The 23,413-nt window shown below is 42.3% G+C and overlaps 1 pseudogene; it reads right to left on the bottom strand.

Moving 5' to 3' along the window:
- Positions 1–21,075: 21,075 nt before the first annotated feature.
- Positions 21,076–22,464, bottom strand: LOC147902823 (protein ASPARTIC PROTEASE IN GUARD CELL 2 pseudogene; annotated as a pseudogene).
- Positions 22,465–23,413: the final 949 nt, after the last annotated feature.

Here is a 23,413-nt window from a genome sequence, read left to right as displayed (position 1 = left end):
TTCACTGACCTCCCATCTATTCCAAGCAACCTCCTACTCTATTTTCCACTCCTCACCCTTCTCCTGCCTCTTGTACACCCTCTCTCTCCTTTTTCCCTCTTTGGTTTCCAGAAAGAAAGTTCTTCAAGAGGTGAGTTTCTTTCAACAATGTAGGTTGTTTGTTTGTTAGCTTTGGTTTTGTGAGTGTTTGTACTTGTATTGCTAAAGTTTTAAACTAGTTTTCATGCTTGATTAGAAAGGATTGAAACAAAAAACGAAATTTCAAGAAAGAAAGAAAGAAACTCACCTCTTCTTCCTGTATTTCTCTTCCTTCTCTTCCTTCTCTTCTCCTCAATCTCCTCCTTTCCTTGTCTCCTCAATCTTCTCTTTCCTTGTCTCCTTTCAAGAAGTTGCTTTTGTGATCTTCTCTTTCCACTAACATCTTATTTGAAAAAATGGGTTGTTTTCTCTCTTTTGTAGGGCCAGTCCACTACACCGAGCGGGACATACTCTCTCTTTTGTGGGGCCAGTCCACTACACCGAGCGGGACATACTTTTCCAGGTAAGTGCTTCCTCTTCTTTCCATTTAAGCTTTTTGTTATTTGCATTGGCCTGCAGCTAGCGCCTTAAGCACTAGCTGCAGTGATGGGCGTAGGAACCCTCTCTTCCCCCTTCTCTTTTTCTCATTTTTCCCCCTTCTCTTTTTTCCCTCTTCTCTTATTCTCTCTTTCCCCCTTCTCTCTTTCCCCCTCTCTCTTTTCCCTTCTCTCATTCCTTTCCCCCTTATTCTCTATTTCCTTTCCCTCTTATTCTCTTATGCTTATGCTTCTCTCATTCCCCCTTCTCTATTTCCCCCTTCTCTCATTCGCATAAGCTCTTTTTCCGCATGAGCATAAGCTCCCTCTCTATTTCCGCATGAGCATAAGCATGTTCTCTTTTTCCGCATGAGCATAAGCATGAGCTTATGCTTATGCTTATGCATAAGCATAAGCATAAGCTCATGCTTATGCTCATGCGGAAAAAGAGAAGGAGCTTATGCGGAAACTTACGCATAAGCTCATGCTCATGCATGAGCATAAGCATGAGCTTATGCTTATGCTTATGCTTATGCTTAAGCATAAGCATAAGCATAAGCTCATGCTTATGCTCATGCATGAGCATGAGCTTATGCGTAAGTTTCTGCATAAGCTTATGCGGAAATAGAGAATGACACATTCTCTTTTTCCACATAAGCTCCTTCTCTTTTTCCGCATAAGCTCCTTCTCTATTTCCGCATGAGCATAAGCTCATTCTCTATTTCCGCATGACCATAAGCATGAGCTTATGCTTATGCTAGCATAAGCATAAGCTCCTTCTCTATTTCCGCATGACCATAAGCATAAGCTCCTTCTCTATTTCCGCATGAGCATAAGCATGAGCTTATGCTTATGCTTATGCTTCTCTATTTCCGCATGACCATAAGCATAAGCTCCTTCTCTATTTCCGCATGAGCATAAGCATGAGCTTATGCGCAAGTTTCCGCATAAGCTTATGCGGAAATAGAGAATGAGAGAGGCTTATGCTTCTCTCATTCTCTTTTTTCGCATAAGCTCCTTCTCTCTTTCCGCATAAGCTCCTTCTCTATTTCTGCATGAGCATAAGCTCATGCTTATGCTCATGCATGAGCAAGAGCTTATGCGCAAGTTTCTGCAAGAGCTTATGCGGAAATAGAGAATGAGAGAAGCTTATGCTTCTCTCATTCTCTTTTTCCGCATAAGCTCCTTCTCTCTTTCCGCATAAGCTCCTTCTCTATTTCCGCATGAGCATAAGCATGAGCTTATGCTCATGCATGAGCATGAGCTTATGCGCAAGTTTTCGCATAAGCTTATGTGGAAATAGAGAATGAGAGAAGCTTATGCTTCTCTCATTCTCTTTTTCCGCATAAGCTCCTTCTCTCTTTCCACATAAGCTCCTTCTCTATTTCCGCATGAGCATAAGCTCCTTCTCTCTTTCCGCATGAGCTCCTTCTCTCTTTCCGCATAAGCTCCTTCTCTATATCCGCATGAGCATAAGCTCATGCTTATGCTCATGCATGAGCATGAGCTTATGCATAAGTTTCCGCAAGAGCTTATGCGGAAATAGAGAATGAGAGAAGCTTATGCTTCTCTCATTCTCTTTTTCCGCATAAGCTCCTTCTCTCTTTCCGCATAAGCTCCTTCTCTATTTCCGCATGAGCATAAGCATGAGCTTATGCTTATGCTTATGCTTAAGCATAAGCATAAGCATAAGCTCATGCTTATGCTCATGCATGAGCATGAGCTTATGCGCAAGTTTCCGCATAAGCTTATGCGGAAATAGAGAATGAGAGAAGCTTATGCTTCTCTCATTCTCTTTTTCCGCATAAGCTCCTTCTCTCTTTCCGCATGAGCTCCTTCTCTCTTTCCGCATAAGCTCCTTCTCTATATCCGCATGAGCATAAGCATGAGCTTATGCTTATGCTTATGCTTAAGCATAAGCATAAGCATAAGCTCATGCATATGCTCATGCATGAGCATGAGCTTATGCGTAAGTTTCCGCAAGAGCTTATGCGGAAATAGAGAATGAGAGAAGCTTATGCTTCTCTCATTCTCTTTTTCTGCATAAGCTCCTTCTCTCTTTCGGCATAAGCTCCTTCTCTATTTCCGCATGAGCATAAGCATGAGCTTATGCTTATGCTTATGCTTATGCTCATGCATAAGCATAAGCTCATGCTTATGCTCATGCATGAGCATGAGTTTATGTGCAAGTTTCCGCAGAAGCTCCTTCTCTATATCCGCATGAGCATGAGCTTATGCGTAAGTTTCCGCATATGCGTGAGCATATGCGGAAATAGAGAATGAGAGAAGCTCCTTCTCTATATCCGCATGAGCATAAGCATGAGCTTATGCTTATGCTTATGCTTAAGCATAAGCATAAGCATAAGCTCATGCTTATGCTCATGCATGAGCATGAGCTTATGCTTATGCTTATGCTTAAGCATAAGCATAAGCATAAGCTCATGCTTATGCTCATGCATGAGCATGAGCTTATGCGTAAGTTTCCGCATATGCGGGAGCATATGCGGAAATAGAGAATGAGAGAAGCTTATGCTTCTCTCATTCTCTATTTCCGCATATGCCGAAACATGAGCATAAGCTTATGCTCACCCATGAGCATAAGCATAAGCTCATGCGGAAAAAGAGAAGGAGCTTATGCGGAAATAGAGAATGAGTTTCCGCATAAGCTCTTTCTCTTTTTCCGCATAAGCTCTTTCTCTTTCTCTTTTGCGTGAGCATATGCGAAAATAGAGAATGAGAGAAGCTTATGCTTCTCTCCTTCTCTATTTTTGCATATGCGGAAACATGAGCATAAGCTCATGCTCACCCATGAGCATAAGCATAAGCTCATGTGGAAAAAGAGACGCAGCTTATGCGGAAATAGAGAATGAGTTTCCGCATAAGCTCTTTCTCTTTTTCCGCATAAGCTCTTTCTCTTTCTCTTTTCCGTGAGCATATGTGGAAATAGAGAATGAGAGAAGCTTATGCTTCTCTCATTCTATTTTTCTACATATGCGGAAACATGAGCATAAGCTCATGCTCACCCATGAGCATAAGCTCCTTCTCTATTTCCGCATAAGCTCCTTCTCTATTTCTGCATGAGCTCCTTCTCTCCTTCTCTATTATATATGCGGAAACATGAGCATAAGCTCATGCTCACCCATGAGCATAAGCATAAGCTCATGCAGAAAAAGAGAAGGAGCTTATGCGGAAATAGAGAATGAGAGAAGCTTATGCTTCTCTCCTTCTCTTTTTCTGCATAAGCTCCTTCTCTTTTTCCGCATGAGCATAAGCATGCGGAAACTCATTCTCTATTTTATGCATAAGCTCCTTCTCTATTTCTGATGCCTATGCTTAAGCTTAAGCTCATGCTTATGCTCATGCATGTGCATGAGTTTATGCTTAAGTTTCCGCATAAGCTCATGCTTATGCATGAGCTTATGCGGAAATAGAGAATGAGAGAAGCATAAGCTCATTCTCTATTTCTGCATAAGCTCATTCTCTATTTCCCACTCTATTTCCCCCTTCTCTCATTTCCCCCTTCTCTCCTTCTCTATTTTCCCTCATCTCTTTCCCCTTCTCTATTTCCCCCTTCTCTCATTCTCTATTTCCTCATTCTCATTCTTTTCTTTCCTTTACATCTTCTTTCCCTCTTATCTTTCCCTCTTCTTTCCCTCTTTCCTTTCCCTCTTCTTTCCTTTCCCTCTTCTTTCTTCTTGCCTATGCCTATGCCTATGAGAATGCTCATGTTTGTTTTTTGTTTTCTATTTTCGTGTTTGTGTCTATGTTAGACATGGGATCACGTCGCTCATCGGACGAGTACGGACAGCCTCGCAGGAGGAGAGCTCACGATCTATATGCTCCATAGGACTTTGATTCCTCTCAGGCGACTACCCCGAGGACTACCCCTGGTCCGACTCCTCGGTCCTAGCACTGTGACTACCCCTGGTCCGACCCCTCTTCCACGTAGCACTGCGACTACCCCTCAGGGGACTCCTTTGCTAGCCACGCATGGCTTTGTTGGGACTCCCGACGAGTTTGTAGCGCAGATGAGCGAGGAGAAGGCAGCGAGATTCTTCTCTCTGCTCTCTCAGAGGACCTCCGCAATTCCTTCCCCTACACCGACGGGTGGACGTACTGCCCAGCCATCCCCTCACGCCCCTTCGACCGCGAGATCATCACCTGCGCATGCCTCCTACAAGGGAAGGGAGAGTAGGATGGGTGGCTCATGTTGTGCTGACTCAGGAGATGTAGACGAGTCAGCACACTCACGCTCCTTTAGGTCTCCACTTGGTCCGGAGACACAGTATCAGTCAGGTCCCTTTCCCTCTCCTACTCCCACAGCTACTCCTCGATCCGGAAGCGGTCGCGCAGCTTCCACTCCTTCAGACTCTGCTACCGTCAGTCCCCCTTACTCATCAGGGGATCTCTCCTATCAAATCACATCTGCCGGAGAGATAATAGAAGACAAAAAGGGCAAAGCAGTGATGGCTGCCATGAGGCGGTTGACGAGTCATCACTTCAAGAGCGGCATAAATATCGATTGGCGGTATCAAGATGCCCAAAAGAAGTAGGTGGTGATCGATGAGTTAAAACAAAGATATCCTAATCTGCCAAATATGGAGTTTAATAACAATTATATGCTCGAGCGCATGGGTTTGGTCCTAAAGCATCGCAGATCAACCATGCGTACTTCCATTACAAAGGGGTTGGCTAAACCCAGCTGGGCAGACAAAGCTGATTGGAAGTACTTCAAGAAGCAACATAGGGACCATCCCGAAATGTTCGAGGGTCAGAGGAGGGCTACGAAGAGATGGCTGGACGTCGTAGGTACTTCGCACTTTGGTGCAGGCGGACGGTATGCGTTCGAGGCAACCGTGGTAAGTTTACTTCTTTCCATTTAATGTATTGTTCTATTTGTCTTACTTACATATTACATGCACTTTAGCTAACTCTAACTCTCGTAAATTGGATCCACAGCAAGCTACGATGGGTCGTCTTCCTACGGATGCAGAGACGTGGCGTGCATTTCGGATAGGAACCAAGCCGTGGTTCATTGAGCAAGAGGCAATGGGAGCGACAGTCGATTGGGCTGAGGTGGCTGCTCGCACGGTATAAGTTTACCCCTACTTGTAATCTCACTTTTTAATTTAAGTTCCAATCTAATTTTCGATTTATATGGTTCACTCTTAGGGTCAAAGCTCAAGCGTCCCATCATCAGAGACGAGCGATCAACAGGGGCAAGGATCGGACGCAGGTGCCGAGGATGAGGGAGAAGACGCAGGTGTCGGGGACGAGGGAGAAGATGCAGGTGCCGAGGACCAGGGAACAGGCCAACAAGACGATTCGGATTCGGATTCAGATTAGTAGTGGTAGTAGCATTTTGTATATCCGCTCATTAGAGCAATTTTGTATCGCCCTTTCACAGGGTAATTTTGTTACAAACACAGTTGTATATGTATATGCATTTCTTCCTCATCGTTCACAAGAACAATTTTGTATCACCCTGCAAGCAAGGGAAATTTTGTTATAAAAAACTTTCTTTTGTAATTACAAAAAAAAAAAAAGGATTAGTGGGGCTAAACAGGGCCAAAAGGAAGCCCTGTTTAGCCCCACTAACCCTTTTTTTTTACTTCTGTTAATCGTCGCTATATAGCGACGTTTACCAGTGTCGCTATATAGCGATGATTAACAGAGTCGCTATATAGCGACGTTTTTATCGTCGCTATATAGCGACGTTTGCATCGTCGCTATATAGCGATGATTAACAGCGTCGCTATATAGCGATGGTTTATAGCGACGCTCCTTTTCCGACGATTTTAACGACTTTTATAGCGACCTTTGCGCCCGTGAAAAAAAAAAATTTAATGTAAAAAGCGTCGGCATTTCCGTCGGAAAATGGCCTATGCCTTGTAGTGATGTTTGTGTATCAGTCAAGCAATGAGATCTGCTTTGGCTGGTCGGATTTGCCTCGCTTCGACTGATGTTTGTAATAGTATATTAAAGATCAAAGCCAGGTGATGGCTCACATCAGCCAATTGGTTTCCCTCGCTTTGATTTTCTTGTGTATCATATCTATCTATGTATTATTTATATACATAGGTGTCAGTAGAGCCGGGTTTTATTCGGATGATGGCCCGCTTCTACTAGTCGGTTTATCCCAATAACAACCCTTCCCAACCAGATGTGTGATTGGCAATGCTATTCTAGAGCATCTTGGTTATGTGATGTTGTTACACATAGTGGGTTGCTATAGTAGTGGATTATGTCATGAGCTACAAATTACTTGACATAATATACCATTGCCTTGGAAAGCAAAGCATATTTATTTGTTTATTATTCTAAGGATTGGAGGTTAATGTGAAAATTATTAAGAAAAATTACAATTAATGGTGTTGCATGTTGCTTGTGAGTGGTTTAATTTACATTAGCATTGCAAATTTGCATGTGTATTGCGGGTGTTCTTTATTTTGAAGACGTTTGAGTGCTTACAAAATGATTGTTGCATGCACTAGATCACTACACTCCCATCCTTAATGGCAACACAAGAGTAGTAGAAGACTTAGGTTCTGATGCTTGTCTGTAAGACAACGATTGAACACTTAATAGGATTGAGTGACGAAGAAATCCGAGTCCATGCAACCTCAAAATTTTTACACAATCAAATGCTAACCCGAGTATTTGAACTTATGTACATGAGCTGGCCCAGACGTGACCGAATGGCATGGTCAGATGTTAAAGTGATAGTTGATCACTATTTCCCTTGAGTGTTGGGAGATCCTAAAGGTCGGCGGCAAATATATGCAAAGGTGAAAAATACAACCTTGCCTATCAATAGAGAGGAGAAGCTTGCACTCTGGACATCTGAATGGAAGGCATCACAAATTTCTACTCGTAGAAAAAATGCAAAGGAGAAAGGGGTTGTTGGAAATGCAATAGCCAATGCCTTAGTCCATATGACCAAGATGGCTAGTGGGGTAGATGAAAATGCCAATCCATCCCAAGCTATAGGGAGAGCATAGATAGAACTATGTACAATATTTGCCAACATGTGCTCCCACACAATGCACTTTCCATTGCAAGTGCTAACCTTGCACGAAGTGGTGGGCAAGGGAGGGAAAGGCAAGATATTCCAAATACAAGTTGTTATGTCCAAGGTCTTAGGCCAACATCGTGGTATGCTGGCAAGAATAGTAATAGAGACGATGCCCATGCTCATCTAGCAATAAAGAATGAGCTAAGGATGATGACAGTAGTCCATAGAGCTGTCTGTTGCTTATTGGGGTACTCACACCCCTAAGAGCTTTGGGTCATCACTCCATTTTTCAATGGTGGAAGTGTGCATGATATGCTAATGTGTCTCCCGCAGCATTGTAGGACATATGTGAGATGGGTTAAGACCACACATCTAAGAGAAGAACCTCGCTTTGACTGGAACTCTCCACTCACTAGGTTGTGAGTAAGGTTATGCTGTCACCATGGATTGTCCATTACTGCTGCTCTTGCTAGTGGTTTGAGAGTAGTTCACAAACAATGATATGCGCATCCTCGATCTACAAGCAACCAATTACATGTTGGACTTCACAAGGAATGTGACGAGTCTGTCCAAGTAAGGATTATTGATTAATGCTGCTATTGGCAGTGGTTTGAGAGTAGTTCACAAACAAAGATATGCGCACCCTCGATCTACAAGCAATCAACTACATGTTGGACTTCACAAGCTATGACGAGTCTATCCCAATAGGGATTATTGATTGGGGAAGAAGCCTCCACTTGACCAAAAGTAGATATCCACAAGACCCAACTTATGCTCCTCCAAAGGTATTGCCATGGTTAGCACTGAAATTATATGCCAGTACAACCACATGTAATCCCAAGGGCGCATGGGCACAAGAGTCATATTGTTTTACCATTAGTTGGCTATTTGGGAAAATTGCTAACTTTCTCATAGATGCTATAGAAGATCTTGGTGACAACTCGATTGAGGGAGACGTTGTAGTCAAAATCTTTGGTGATTGTGGAAATTCGGTATGCAGGATTGATCCAAAGGAGAGACATACCCAACGAAAGCAATTTTTACAAAAATGCATAGTTCCAATGTAAGCGTGGATGTGGCAATGCGACCCATTGAGGAAATGAAGACATGTTGAAAAATAACATCAATTTATTTTTAAAAATATATTATTATTTAAAGAAATAATCCTTTCAAATCACAAATGATAAACCCCTGATAAACCATAAACTAAGAGCTTTGCATTTATCCATTTTGCATCTTAGTGTGGGTAGATATCAGCTTGCCTGAGAGAGCCCACCACCGACACTGGACATATTTTAAAAGGATTGAAAAACTTACAAATTATTAGTTTGGAAGATTTCTTTATCCTTGTTTGCTTGTACTTCATTTTTTTTGAGACTCCCACTTGTAGAGCTAGATTCTCAGGAATGTAAATACTACAAGGTGGGTGCACAATATATATAAGATATTGTACCGCATGGTTATATCTGTAGTACTGTGCGATGTGTACAAGAACCCTGTGTGGTATTTGAACTTTACCTTGTGGTATATCTATCACCGCTCGGTATAGATAAATACCGAGTGATATATCTATCTTCTTATTGCACGGTATGTAGTCTTGCCACGTGGTAACGGACTGCAACTGGTCTTGGTAAAAAAAGTGGCAAGGCCGGTTTAAATTTCTCCTGGGGGTCCATCAAACATAAATGTATTAATTTTCTAGCTTAAAACGTTCATTTTAATTCCCTCCCATATCCCTAATAACATAATCAATTTCCTTATGTTAAAGATAACAAGGGAATTGCGTGCCTTATTAGTACCCAATTTGTCATACACTAAGTCGTCTTGGATAAAATCTTGGGCTTTTTGGCCTACCCCTAGTGGGGAAGGTCTTATTGATGTTTCCACTTGTAAAAGAGAAAAATAATATTAAGTCTTTTTTTTGAATCTAGCAAATATATGTCCTATAGGGATTGCTGGAGTTGTGCTTGTCCACATGTCGTTCATTGCTTTCCTTTGTGAAAAACTAATTCTAGGCCAATTCGTTTATGGCATTGACTACACCGATGCAATTACAAAAGATTTGATCCGGGAGACCTCATCGATGATTCAAAGAATAGCAGATATCATTGAAGCTGGAGGTAGTGTGGGTTGACTATTATGGGTGGGCATTCATAAGCGATTATTTATGCTATTTGGAAATTGGCAAAAAAGATGAAGCACCCCTCGACAATCACACACTAGTAGTAGAGATAGTGAATGCAAACAAAAGAAGTACTCATGGAGCATTTTGATCTCATCTTTTACGTGAAGAGCAACAACAATAGTTTCTAGTTTTAGCACCAATGAAGGGCAACCTACTATTGTTCAAACAGATATTCAAGGAGGCATAGTCTATGATTTTTGGGAGGCAATACGGGTGGGACTAAAATCGTTATTTTGGGCTTTTACAAAACTCCAACTCCTTCTAGTAGGTCATAGGCTTGTTCTCCCAACTTAGCCATGAATGTGAGGAGGCAAGTTTTTGTGTGTTAAACATGAGATGATGATCAATCGTATTTGATAATTTGTTGTTTTGATCCCAACACCTTTGTTTCTAGCATGGGGATGCTGTGTCACTAGTGGCCATGCTATGGAGATTTATACTCAATTTATAGAAGCTCATTTTGAGTACCTCACTCACTTGTTTATGTGTCTAAGATGGACTATGGCTCTTTGATACCTATTTTTTGATTCTTCCTATGTTGCTTCTTTTTCCTACCTCAGAACCTTCAATTCCTCTTAGCTATTTCATCAAAATGCATTTCTGTCCCTCAAATATCTAATGAACTAAAATGTCAAGAGTGCTTTTTGTGAAGAACTAGTTTACACTTAGAAACATCGTGTATAGTAACATTCTTAGATTGTTTGAGGCCCCCACTCCTATGCCATCTTATAAAGTCAGTGGGTCAATAACTCATGATGTTGTGCACATTTGGGACAACATTTCCATTCTTTCCAAAGCATGTTTATGGTTTCACACCTTCAAGGTTGTTACTAGGCAAACCACTATGGTGCTTTTGTACCTGAAGATGTTAATACTTTAATGTTGGGGGGATTCAAATCAGTACGGATAGGTTTAAAAATTATCATGCTATTTTTTAAAATTTGTTCCATGATTTTTTTGGTGCTCTCATATTATCCCGAATAGTGAAAATATTGGGGTGTTTGTTGTAATGCCTCTATGGAATGCCATCAAGGCACATTTGAATGGTTTCTTCAATGATTTGTGTTTTGATTTGATTTCTTCTATCATCATTAAGTGACCAATGGCTTCAAGGAAGATCTGTGTGTTATAATAAATCATCCATATGAAGGCATCTAAGAGAATCAAGTCATACATCTTTACAATGCACACATGTCGTCTATTTCTATGGACATAAGTTAAACAAAATGAATCCCATGTGTTTCACTTTTTTGGAGGCTAATGATATAGTGAGTGAGGTTTTGAGGAGTTTATGTCTATCTATAATTCTGTTTGCAATATTAAGTGTGATTTCAATTCCAAGCAGTTTCTCTTATAATTAGAATCTAGCATAACATCTTCACATTGTAGCCAAGTAGCTTGGCTCCTCAGTTTGTCATTATTAGCTACTCGTAGCCTTGCTAGTGAGATGAATAATGTACAGAAGGAGTAGTGGGAACTTCACTTGCATAACTTATTTGGGATGGGTATGTCTATTCCTCGTTGTGTTTCTATTCATAAGTGTGAGTTTGATCAATTGATGAGGACGTCCAATTTGTATGACCACAAATTTTTTTGAAAGTACAGAATCTTGACGTACAAATTTGGCCAACTTGGCTCTTGACATTGCTATGATCAGTGTTTGGCCAGGTCTTTTCTATGGAAAGATTGATGTTGCATTTTACATGTTAGAAGCAAATGTATTAGCCTATGGGCTATCTAGCCCTGAGGCTTAGGGACTATTCTCTTCTATTGTAGCCTTTAAAGTGTTGTAAGCCTTGTCATATTGCCTTGCCTTGCCTTCTAAAATGGGAGGTATGTATATCTATATGCATTAGGGTTCAACATTTGCTTGGGTGTAGCCAATCATTGAACTATTTTTGGGGCCATTTTGGGGCCACGATGTGACGTGCTACTGGGTGAAATTTTGAATTGGCACGGACCCACATTCTCACCCAAAATTTTCTCGACATCATGATGCCACATTGGCATAATAATGAGACACAATATATTTATTCTAAAAATTCACAGAGCTTGACATACGGTAGCTCTGCATTACATCATGCATCTCTGCACTGCTTTCTGCAGCAGCGCAGTCTTTGGTATGACCACCTATCATCGCGAGCCTTTTACAGCAACTTTGCCACCTGTCATTGGGCAACATGCCCATGCAGATCATTAAAATTCAAGGTTGGCTTGGAGATACCACCGCATTTGTTCTTGGCATAATAATGAGATTCAATCTATCATTTTGAACACCACTACATAACACAGCCAGGCTTTTGCCACATCTTTGCCACTTGCCACTAGGTAGTACACCCATGCATATCATAGGTTGGCTTGGAGATACCACCACATTGGTTTTTTTCATAATAATGAGATGCAATCTATCATTCTAAACATCAAATCAGCATAGTCTCTAACCTGATGACCTGTCATCACCCAGAATTCAAGGTTTTCTTGGAGCAACCATAGTGCAGGTTCTTGGAGTTATAGCTCCGTGAACTATTTTTACGTATTATAGGAGGAGGTCTATGATGACCACCACGGTGGCAAACAAAAGGATGTGCCAACATCTCTACTCCAAGTGAGTGCAAGGAAATCACCTTATATGAGTGGGGAGATAACATTATGCATTGAGGGGTGGTGGTAGTAGGCATGGTGAAGATGAGTGGGTGAGTAGCAGATGAGCAAAGGAGTAGATAAGTGACGAGAGTTGGAGGAGGGAGCATGGAGCAAAGTAGAGCAAGGGCAGAAAAAACTAGAGGAGGGTGTGTGGAGCATAGTAGCAGAGCATGTGGAGCAAAGTAGCAGAGTAGAGGGGGATGAGAGCAATGTAGTAAAATTCCAAATGCCACGATCTTATATGTTATAAATTTTGAGCCACCATGGTGGCTAGAGCCTGGGGTTCCATCCATACTAATTGTAGCCCACCGCAGTGGAATCTTAGGCATCACCCCAAATGGGTTAGTAATCATGAAACAGATGCCCGCCATTGTAGTGGCTAGTAATTAATTGCCAGCCTAGTGGAATCTTAGCCATGACAGATATGGCTGATGACAGCCACCACTACTGGGAAGTACTTACCACAAAAGTAAATCATGAAGCCTAATCACTCGTTACCATGCACGCTAGTAATCTATTTGAGCATGCAAGCCTGATGACTAGTAATTTACTACTCATAGTAATCATGCATGTAGGTGAGTAACTACAGGCCACTATGGTGGCTGGTAATTAATTGCTAGCCCAATGGCCATAGACATGGCTGATGAGAGCCACCACCATCCGGGAGTAATTACCACAAAAGTAAATCATGAAGCCTAATCACCTCTAATCACTCATCACCATGCACTCTAGTACTCTAGTCAACATGCAAGCCCAATGACTCGTAATTTATTGCACTCATAGTAATCATACATGTAAGCCCAATGGTGGTAACTAGAAGGTGAGTAATTATGGGCCACTACAGTGGTTGGTAATTAACTACAAGCCCATTGGAATCTTAGCCGCCACCACAGACGTGGCTAGTAATCTTAGATGCCACCACCTCTAATCACTCATTACCATGCAAGGTAGTATTGCCGCCTTGAATTAATCAAAATTTGGGCCAACCTCCATAGTGGCTCTCACCTTGACAGTGTAGCCCGGCTACAAACTTAAGCCTCTTCTATTCTGTTCCCTTAACTATTTTGTCTTCTATCCCTCTCGATAATTTCTATCTCCCTTGCACTTGGGCCTACTACAACTTCTATCCCTCTAGACTATATGTCTCCCTTGCACTCTTCCTGCAACTTCTATCCCCTGTCGTGATGGACCCTGTACAGTCCAGGAGCTCCTCACACAATCTTTCCTCCCCCTTTGTAGGACAATGTGAGAGCCTCTCCTCCCTTGATCTTGAAATCGTGGCATATGGGAGCTCCTCACTTACTCTTCAAAAGCCCAATTTGGATGCTCTCAGCAACTTCACCAGGTTGGTATAAGAGGTGAATGTGAAGGAGGGGCAAATAGTCTATCAAGGTCAGAAGATTACAATCACTGAAAGCGTGATTGAAAATGTGCTAGGCATTCTTGGTGGCAATTTACAACACAAGCACACTTCTTCAAGAAGTAGTGGAAGAGACATGATATTCTAGATCTATATCCCAACGCTCAGATTAGTAAAGATGGTGGAGTTAAGCTTTCTAGCTTACCAATAGACCTCCACGATGTGCTGAAGAAGACAATGCACCTCTTTCTTGATATGAGAGGAAGCGTGAAGTTTTGGTAGGTTCAAGCAACAGTAGAGCAATCGAATTGAAGTGATGTATCCTTCTCAAGGGCGATCTCCAAGAGTGTGATAACCAACCTAAAGAATTGCATGGATGGAAAATCCCAATTGTCATCTCAATCCACTGGAGTTGCAATGCAATTGATGACATCTACCCTCAAAGGTATTTTTGAGCAATACGATAAGAAGATGTCTCAGAAGGTGACTTTTACAAGAGAAAGCCACCAATGCAGCAAAGGCACACACCTTGAGAAAATTCTCAAGGAGGGTGCAAAAGCCAAGGTAGAGGAGGCACAAGCGAGGGCCTTGTAGGAACAAGAGCAAGCCGAGGTTGCTCTCGTGAAGATAGTGGGAGAGAGGGAAGGAGTCTCACTTTCGGCTTTCTCACATACACAATGGGGGAATACACACACAGGTGGAGGCTGAAAACAGTTTTCCTCTTCTTAGTTGTGAAAGCCAAAAGAACTCTGGTACAAAGAAAATAGAAGAACCCTATATGTGGGTCTCAAAACCAAACTCAACTAACTAAGGTGGCATACTAACTGAGCCAGAACTAGAGTAGATAAGGATAGCTATCATCCAGCTATTATTCGTGGGCAGTGTGTACGAACCGCATCTATAGCTAACAAGTCAGTGACATAAATGCACAACGGTCACCCTGGCATATCGCGAGTGGAGCTCGATATCTCAACACTCCCCCTCGAGCTCAATCCCAATTCCTGCACACCAAGCAGGTCTCTGAACTTGCGCAGCTTCTCTGCGCCCAATGCTTTTGTGAATATGTCAGCTACCTGATCCTCTGTGCTGACATAAACTAGATCAATAAGACCTAGTAAAACCTTCTCTTGCACATAGTGATAATGCACCTCAATGTGCTTTGTTCTAGCATGATAGACTGGGTTATTTGCCAAGTGTATACTGCTCATGTTGTCACAATGAATGACAACTGGCCCATCTGTAGACTGATGCATATCATAGAGTAGCTTATGCAACCAAGGTACCTCGCATGCAGCCATTGCTGCACCCCTGTACTCAGCCTCTGTGCTCGACAAGGTAACTATAGGCTGTTTCTTGCTGCTCCAAGTGACTGCAGCACTCCCAAAAAAGAACACATATCCACTGGTAGATCGTCTATCAGAAATACTACTAGCCCAATCAGCATCAGTGTATCCATGCAACTGTATATGGAACCCAGCCCCATAAAATAGTCCATATTGCAATGTGGACTTCACATACCTGAGTATGTGTCTAGCCGCATCCAAATGTGGTTTCCTTGGAGCCTGCATAAACTGACTTACCAACCCAATAGCATAGCTCAAATCTGGCTTGGTAATAGTCATGTAAATCAAACTTCCTACTATGCATCTGTACATAGTAGGGTCTTCCAGAAGCTCACCTGCATTTGCGCTCAGCTTCACATTCTGCTCCAAAGGAACTGAAATAGGCTTACAGCTTGTCATCCCATATTTGGACAGCATTCCAGTCCATACTACCTCTACAAGAGCTGTATCCCACTTGGTGATCTGATCACCTCAATGCCCAAGAAATAACGTAGCTCTCCCAAATCCTTCATCTCAAACTTCTGCGTCAATAGCATTTTCACATGTCATTGAAGGATGTCTTCATCACTATCACCTGTGATGATCAAATCATCAACATAAATGACAAGCAGCATAATACCTTTCTCTGTTTTTCTCACATAATGTGAGAAATCTGCCTTGGAAATCTGAAAGCCAATAGTAACAAGATACTATCCTATCTTGTCAGACCATGCTCTAGGTGCTTGCTTCAAGCCATACAAGGCTTTCTTCAACCTGCAAACAAACTCAGGATGAACAGCATGCACATAACCTGGTGGCTGCTCCATATGGACCTCTTCTTGCAAATCACCATGTAAGAAGGCATTCTTTACATCCATCTGATGTAAAGACCATCCTTTCGATGTAGCCATTGCAATGACTGCTCTTATGGTTGCCATCCTTGCAAGCGGACTGAATATTTCTTCATAATCAATGCCATATGTCTGTGCATACCCCTTGACAACTAATCTTGCCTTGTATCTATTCACAGAACCATCTGCATTGTGCTTGATCTTATAAACCCACTTACAGCCAATTGCATTCTTGTTTTTAGGCAAAGGCACCAATTCCCATGTAGCATTGGCTTCCAAGGCATCCATTTCTTCATCCATGGCTTTCTCCCATTTTTCAATTCCAAGTGGGTTCTGGTTCTTGTATCACTTTGACCATATAGGCATAGTGAATGGCTATAAATCCATCATATTTCAGCCTATCCACAGGATACCTAGCTCTAGTAGACCTATGCAAAATAGGCTCACTTCCAGGTGCTCTCAAAACATCCGTGGTCTTCCTTACTCCAGGTGTAACAACAGAAGGAATACCCAACTCATCATCAATGCTCTGTTCTGAGCCACTGGATTCACCATCCACATAAGAGTGACCTGCATTCACATCAAACATGGGCTGATCTACCTTCTCTTTTCCTTTTCGTGATACCTGCATACCACTATCTACATTGCTTTGAGGAGATTCTCCTGATCTCAATCTACCTGTCCATGGCAAAGTATGTGATCCATTACTAAAGGACACTGCAAGTCCACTAATATTTTGTGATTGCTCCTGTGAATTCTGTGCAGCATTACCATTTTGTGCATCTACATCAATCATCATATTTACTGGTTTATACTAGCTGCTCATCTCATCAAAAACATCTCTGCTCACTGTAAACTTATGCATAGAAGGGTTATAGCATCTATACCCTTTCTGCTGCAGAGAATAACCAATAAAGACGCACTTCTCAGCTTTTGGATCCAACTTGGACCTCAACTCATCTGGCACATGAACATAGGCAATGCACCCAAAAATTTTCAAATGAGAAATGTCTAGTTTCCTACCAGTATACATCTTCTCTAGCGTCATGCCATGTATTGCTGCAGTGGGAGTCCTGTTCATTATGTAAACTGCTGTAGCAACTGCTTCAGCCCAATAATAATCTGGTAGATCTTTTTCATTTAGCATGGCCCGAGATACCTCTCCAATATGCCTGTTTTTCCTTTCTGCAAGTCCATTTGCTATGGGGTATGATTGCATGAGTATTGCTGCTGTATGCCATGCTCCTGCAGGAACCTTGCAAATTCATTTAAGAGGTACTCTCCCCCTCCATCTGACCTTAGGCATTTTATTTGCAGGCCTGTTTCTTTTTCAACCATAGCTTTAAAAGCTTTGAAGTGCCCAAACACTTCACTTTTCTTTTTCATAAAATACACCCAAACTTTTCTGCTGAAGTCATCAATAAAAGTGACAAAATAGTGACAGCCTCCAATAGATGTAGCTTTAGTAGTCCACACATCAGAGTGGATTAATTCCAATGGCTTTTTACTCTCTTGAACATGCCTAGGAGATGGTATCCTTGCCTGTTTTCCAAATTAACAGGCTTCACAAACCTTATGCATTTCTGCAACCTTGAATTTAGGCAATCCTGCAATAATATTTTGGGCTTGCATTGATTTAAGTCGTTGTATATTAACATGACCAATGCGTTTATGCCAGGTATCAATATCTGCAACTACACCGGTCCCATGTGCAAACATTGCTGCACTCAATTCAGGCATGTCCGCATCCAACGTAAACATCCTACCCTTCTTCTTTCCTTTTGTTATCAAGCGACTGTTATTTTTCATATCCTCAACAAAGCATCCATGAGGATTAAATCTGACCTGTAAGCCCTGCTCAACCATTTGACCAACAGAAACCAGGTTCTTGGTGATGTTCGGGACATGAAATACATCAGACAGGTATTTCTTTTTCCCATCCTGCATAGACAATGGAATTTTACCAATCTGCACAATAGGATGTGCAGTATCATTACCAGTCTCCACAAATCCTGGTTTTTCCATTTTCCTTGCATCTTACATCCACTCTGCATGACCTGTCATGTGGTTTGACACACCTGAGTCAACATACCACACATCATTTCATTCTTTTGCACTTGTCACAGAATTGGTCATGTGCTGCACCATAAATAGATGCTCATTTCTGTCATCCCCCTGTCTACTAGAAGATGCATAATTGCCTTGCTGCAATTTTCCATTCATAATGTCATTCTGCTTTTTGTAGTAGTCTTTAGCCATATGTCCCATTTTACCACAGTAGTAGCATTCAACATTGCTGTTTGCATTTTGGCCTCTTTGCCATCCACCACGGCCTCTTTGGCTCCCCCTGCCTCTAGAGTTACCACGTCCTCCTCCAGAGGACTGGCTTTCTTGAGTTTGTTGCATATCCTGATTTCTACCACGGGCTCCTGATCGGCCTCCTCTACCTCTGCCTCTACCTCTCCCAGCATTTGAGTAGAAGACAGTTTCTTTTGAAGTTCCTCCTGAAGAAGATGCACCCCCATTTCTCTGCTCTTCAAAAATTAGAAGAGCAATCAACTCCTCAAAATCAGGAAATTTTTCATGGACGGCAATGGATGTCCGAAACTGTGCATAATCCTTTCCTGATTTTCAATCTAATTTTCAATTTACATGGTTTCACTCTTAAGGTCAAAGCTCGAGCGTCCCGAGTGATCACTAGGGCCAAGGATCAAACACATGTGACGAGGGTCAGGGAGCAAGCACAGCTCACGAGGACCAAGGATCAGGCCAACAAGACGACGACAACGATGATTTGAATGAGTGGTAGTAGTAGTAGCAGCATTTTGCATATACTTTGCCATGTATGTCATTTTGTATATCGGCTCATTTGAGCGATTTTGTATCACCCTTTTCGAAAGGGTAATTTTGTAACAAACAATGTTGTATATGTTCGACATGTATATGCTTTTGTTGCTCGATCATTTCATTTGAGCGATTTTGTATCACCCTTTTTGCAAGGGAAATTTTACAATAAAAAACTTTTTTTGTAATTACAAAAAAAAAACATTAGTGGGGCAAAACAGGGCCATAGCCCCACTAATGCTTTTTTTTTAGTTCTATTAATCGTCACTATATAGCAACATTTATGAGTGTCGCTATATAGCGACAATTATCAGTGTTGCTATATAGCAACATTTATCAGCATCGCTATATAGCGATGCTTTATAGCGACCGTTCTTTTTCGACACTTTTAACGATGTTAATAATGATGTTTGCATCCATTTAAAAAAAATTAATGTAAAAAACATCAGAAAAGGGCCTATGCCTTGTAGTGACACAAATAGGTCAAAGGGCACAGTATTGGGTTTGATGTTGTGTATTATGAAATGCAATGACCTTTGGCATGCTTATGAGCCATAGCAAGCAAGTGCATGGAAAAAGAAACAATTTAAAATTGTAAATAGTGGTGGATTTATTAAAAGATCTTTGCACATACATAAATTACACTTTTTCAATTTCAATTTTAGGGTGAATCTATATACCAATACCAATAACTATCAATTTTTCAAGACCACCATACAGTACTCCCACTAGTTTGGATTCTAAATTTTCAATCCATTTTGGTTTTCAACAAATCAAAAAAAGTTATGGAGCTTGCCCTCAAATGGGTATGCATCACAAGATTGGAAGCCCATTTATCCATGCGTAATGTTCTCATTTAGGTGTGTCCTTTGGTTGAGGAGAAGCTCACGTAGTGTACTTTTGAATGATTACTTGGTTGCATGTATGTATAAAACAAAAAGTGTTTTGCTCTCATGTTCAAGTTGTGAATGTGTACTGTAACTTGAAGACAAGGTTAGCTAAATTTTGTTGATAAGTAATGCATAAGTTATGGGTCATGCAAGATACCTATATACAGAAGATTCTCTGAACCTCACAAAAAATGGCTACACCAAAGCAAACAATGACCCTTAGATGTGGGATTTCTGCAACTCATTGTCTATAATTTTGAAAATGTTGATGTCCTTTATGAAGGTAGCTAGCTAGCCTTACTAAATGTTGTTTGCTAGGAAATGTTAGGACATTCCCAGAATGGTCCTTTATTTATGTGGGCCTGGAGGAAATGAAATGATAGGATCTTCATAGAACTAGAGGTGTTGGATTATGGTATGAAAGGGAGCTTGCCCATGATACTAGTTCTATCTACCTTTAACTAGCCTTATTTCTTCAAGGCAGCTCCTGAACCAGAGTACTTCTGTACTGGCAACAAAATACCAACTTTAATCGGCTATGAGATCTTCTATCTAAAAACACTAATAGGCCAATGAAAGCAACATCCTCGAGGGGTGCAATGCTAAGAAATACTCGGTATCGCGTGCATTCAAGGGGTATTTAAAAAACCCCTCACCTAAAATTTTTCCCCCAATAAAACAACCCCTCTCTACTTATGAACTAACAGATTTTTTTCTAAAGTGTAATTGAAAACCCCCTCCTGTTATTGTAAACCTATTAAAAGTTTTCCAAAGGTCGAATTAAAATATCCATCCTTTTAAATGCACGTGGCACACTAAATTTTGGGAGGTGAACCCCCCGAGGCAACATAGGGGTGATTGAACGTGCAATTTAACGTTATGATGCAAAAAAATATGCGTTGTTGCAAGAGTAATAGCAGATTTGCTATGCCCTAAAGAATGAAGGTTTCAATGCATTCTAGCTACCTCATTGAGTGAAGCTTTCTGCTGCAAAGATCCTCTAGGAATGGGTGGAACACCTTGAACACACTTCATAGGCTGGAAGTTTCTCTCCAACTTCAGAAAAATTGGTAATAGATATGATTTTCTAGGAGGCAACTTTTATTCGTTGGTGGCCTCCCTTGAGAAGTGGCAAAAGCTTGGTGATTAAAATTCTCCCATCTTGTACGTATGTTCTTTAGTACAAAATTAGAAATGATATAATTTGATTCGCTATCTAGCACTTCAATACCCTTAACGTGCTAGTATTGGGAATAAGCCCTTGGAAGATTACAAGTTCAACGAAATTGATTACATTGACCCTATCTCGACTTTGGCTAGTTAACTTATACTCCGACTCTGTCAATGCATTTAGAATGTAAGGTTCGTTGGCATATGTTGTATCTTAAGCTCATTGTCGTTCGATCTCCCCCTAGCAAGCTTGTGTTTGTTGGATCCCCAAAGCAGAGACCACAGTATCGTACGTGAAGCGGAAGCCTTGCTGCTGGTAGTTTCCAATGATTGTAAAGTTACTGCCTGACTCTGCAAAGGCGAAGCAAGCAGTCCCAGCGTCGTCGATAGGAAAGAGTAAATTGTCGGCTGGCAGGATGAAGTCCAGGCCATTGAAGAAGTGGAACGTCAGCTCGGGGATGCTCACGTTCGTGGATGACGACAGATTATAGCAAGTGTCGAAGAGCGACACATTCGCAGGCAGTTGCACAGCAGGAAGATTTCGGGTCGCGTTTCGGAAATAGTCACGGACCACGCTGTAGTAGGATGAGGAGAGACGGGTAATCACCGTTCCTGAATCGACTATGGTGGTTCCTTCCAAAGTGGTCGTGGGAGGAAGCGCTGGGATGTCGATGGGCAGGCTTGCTTGCCCTAGACTTATACCCTGGAGCCACACAAAGTAAAAGAAAGGAAACGCTGCGTTATTAATAAGGGGGGTGAAGGTTGAGGCGGATCTGGAAGCAGAGGCGGCCTCCGATCCGAATTCGATAAAACCAGAAGAGTTAGGCGCCAGAATGCTCGGCAAACAGTAAGAAAAGACACCACCCAGGCTGGACAACGTTTGCCCGGGGAAGCCAAGCGGCCCTAGGCCAAGCCCAAGGAGCCCATCGACTCCCTTGAACAGCCCTTCGTTGTCATGGCCGCAACCGAATATGAAGTTGTTGAGCGTCACGTTTCCAAGCGTGAGTGTATCGGATGCCAAGTCCCCCGTCGTGGTGGAGTTGTCACCATACAAGATACTATAGAAGCAGGTTCCCTCGGAGGAGCAACCTCCCCCGTTGCCGGAGAAATTGAGTTGTCCACATGTGGTGGATGCACAAGGTATTTGGGTGTAAGATGAGGACTGGGAGGGATCGAAGATGGGCTGCGCCTGTGAGTAGCAGCTCCCGTTGAACGTACAGGGAAGGCATTGCGTCCAAGCCACAACGCTGCCAGTATCCAATATAAGCAGTAAGTCCTTGGACGGACTGCCCAACCCGACTTGCGCAACGTAGTTCCCGCTTCCTAGGCTCCTTCCCGACGCCACAGTCCCTTCAGCAGAGCCACGATTGGACGTATTGGACGTTGAATCTTCAATCAGGGCTTTGCGAACTTGGGCGGTACTTATATGCATCATCTTCGTTTGCAGCGCATGAACACGGTCCTCGTCTTCTTTCAAAATATCGACCACTAGCGCTGAAAGACTCGATGGGCGATCGCCAGTCGAGGGCCTAACACTCACCGGATGCCGTGATCCAGCGCCATGTGACTTACAGAAGAACAGAACGATCCCCACGCAGATCAGTTGCAAAATCCGCAAGGTGCCTGCCATTTTCGTGTTCTTACGGCGAAAATTTCTCAACTGCCTCCCAGGAGAGTTCAAATGCTATGCTTTGTAATGAATTGAAGACTTTATATGACGATCCCTTCTACACCAATGACTCCGTTGAGGGGCTCACGGCATTGGAGATATCAGGGTTTGCCTGTAATGTATACAAGGCGAGACGCTCTGCCACGATTCAAGCTTCGGGGCCCAAATGGCAAACTCACGCGGCATTAGGGGCCACTACGGCCTGAAAGGAGGATCACTATGAGGCGACAATGTCAATGGTGCAGCCGGCAGTTGTCTTTACGCTTCAGCTCATACAGAAATGCTTCATTTGGCCAACCCGAAACCCACAAGGATGGTGCATAGCAATTGCTTAAATTCCGTGCATTTCGACGAATTTGGCAAAGTGGTTCAATCTAGGGTGGGTTACACGCGCCCAACTCACAAGAGGGCACAAAAGAGTTTCCATGTAGAAAGAGAGGATGGAAGAGGAAAAGAGAGGCATAGCAAAGCCAGCTCTCAAAACAAAACAAAGGACGGAAAAATAACTGGTTCACATACACACTGTCGACATGCAATAGGGTGCAAAAAAGTAGAGGCGGCCATCTCCTTGGGCAAGCAATGCCCCCACCCAACGCCCCCCCATTCACTAAGAGTAAAAATGGAACAATGAGCCTAGACCACGTAGCCATATTCACGTGGTTGACATAAATGGCGAATATTTTATATATATGATATCCGACTGGTGTGTAATGCACACACATTGCCCATGCCTGCCCAAGCTTGGGCGGTCATGGGGTAGTGTGAAACTAGCCTCAGACTTCCCGACGACGACCCATGGAGAAAGAAACACTTTTGGACTTGCCAAGTTTTGTTAAGGGGGCTTCCATTACTTACAACAATGAGTGGATAGAGAAAATAGTTAATGTCAAGTGCAAGCGGCTCAATCCAA

Source organism: Dipteris shenzhenensis, chromosome 4 (genome assembly GCF_047967505.1).
Source record: "Dipteris shenzhenensis isolate YYH24624 ecotype China chromosome 4, Dip_SZ_1.0, whole genome shotgun sequence".
Lineage (NCBI taxonomy): Eukaryota > Viridiplantae > Streptophyta > Polypodiopsida > Gleicheniales > Dipteridaceae > Dipteris > Dipteris shenzhenensis.
Note: the sequence above shows the minus strand (reverse complement) of the source record. Positions and strands in the feature narration are given on the sequence as shown.